Here is a 1,835-nt window from a genome sequence, read left to right as displayed (position 1 = left end):
AAATACTTTTACAGGACTGAATGCATACAGTTAATGATAAATACTTACAACATTTTTGTATATAATTTCAAAAGTAAAAAGCTGATAGCAATCCCCATCTAAAATTTTTCGCAATTGTTTTGAAAGTTCCGTCAGAACCGGCTATTTTCGCCTACAAATAAAAAGTACATTGTTTTACGGTGTTATCAAGAAATTCTCTTATTCAGAGAAACTTACATTTTGTAATCCACACTTATTAGTATGTTGTTTTAATAAAAAAATAAAATCAATATTTGAAAGAAGTATGCCAGCAAAATGTTGATTAAAACCATGGTATTGACCGACCTAAAGGCGGTACTTTTATAATTCGAACGACCCTGAGTCCACCTTCGGTATCCACTCTCAGCGAGTGTCACGGGCCTCCGAGTTTCAACAGCAGCTAGTCTTTACACATGGAAGACCTGAATATTAATTAAGGATTAACTTCATAACAAAACTGCTTATTTTTAAAAAAATACGTAATTGTGATGTTAAATGATAATAGATAGGTGATAAACTGTTTTATAAGCAGTGCTCGAATTGGGAATTATTAAGTAGAGGAGCTCAATCCAAAAATTTATAAATTGCGTTCCAAGTGCAAAATTATTCAACGCAGACTCGTGGGGGACTTCGCCCCACACCCCCCTTAACCAATTCCTAATTTTTCAATACAACATTTCACCTAAGTTGAGTGTAAAAAGCTTAATCCTTCACCGCTATCCCCTTCATCCATTCCTCGTCCTGAAACGAAATAGTTTTTATACATAATACTTAATTTGATCATACAACAGTTATCGGGAAGTAGATATAATATAAATTTATCTTATTTATTATAAATTATATACAAGTACAATATTACAAGGGTAAATATGATATTACTTATAGGCTATAACATGTGCCAGAAGTGAGTTGGAAAAATCATATTTAGAGGTGTTTTATACACATATCCACACTGAGCACACTCATGTGTGATGATAAAAGTATGATAAAAGTAACTGTTTTAGCTGATAACCCAATGAATTTCAAACTATAATTTTTTATTTTAGTTGGTAGGTAACATAGTTTTGAATTACAATATAATAGTAACAATATAGTTGTAGGAGCCTTATATTAAATTTTCAAGTATTTTTACCTAACAAATAAAGTTTTATTGACATTCATACAAAAAAAAACTAATAAAATTGGAAATTGAAAATGTCTCAAAACAGTTCAAAATAAATCAAAATATTTTAAAAATATTATTGTGTATAGAAAGTGCAAATATAAACAACCAGTGAAAATGTCATGTATTTACGGTCATTTCTTTTAAAGTTACACCAAAAACCAAAGTCAATTTTGTTAAAAATCAATTTTGCGTAAAAATTCCCGTTATTCCTTAATTTTTCTTTTGTTTTTCACAGTGGTTTTGAAAATTACTGTATGTAATGATTTTACAATGATGTGTGTTTTTTTTCATTTTTTTTTTTGTATCAGTCTACACGATAATTAGTCGAAATAATGCTTCGATTTTCAACTTCAGTATCTTGTTCGATTGGAAAGTGAATATTATTGGTGCATTGGGGAGGTCAAAATTGAAAATTCCCAAATAAATTGTTTTACTTTTTTTTTGATTCTTAATGGGTTCGGTTGTATTGTTTGCATTGATGTTAACGTTTTCCTCTTAAATTAATACCATATAAACCATATAATTGCAGACATATTATATAATTTGTATAAATTAGACATATAAATCTTGCAATACATAGGTACTAATAGTACAAATATACAATAGTACTACTGATATTAAATATTATTTTATTTATGCACCTTATTTATTT

This window comes from Acyrthosiphon pisum, chromosome X, assembly GCF_005508785.2.
Source record: "Acyrthosiphon pisum isolate AL4f chromosome X, pea_aphid_22Mar2018_4r6ur, whole genome shotgun sequence".
Lineage (NCBI taxonomy): Eukaryota > Metazoa > Arthropoda > Insecta > Hemiptera > Aphididae > Acyrthosiphon > Acyrthosiphon pisum.
The sequence above is the reverse complement of the archived record's forward strand: the minus strand, read 5'-3'. Positions refer to the sequence as shown.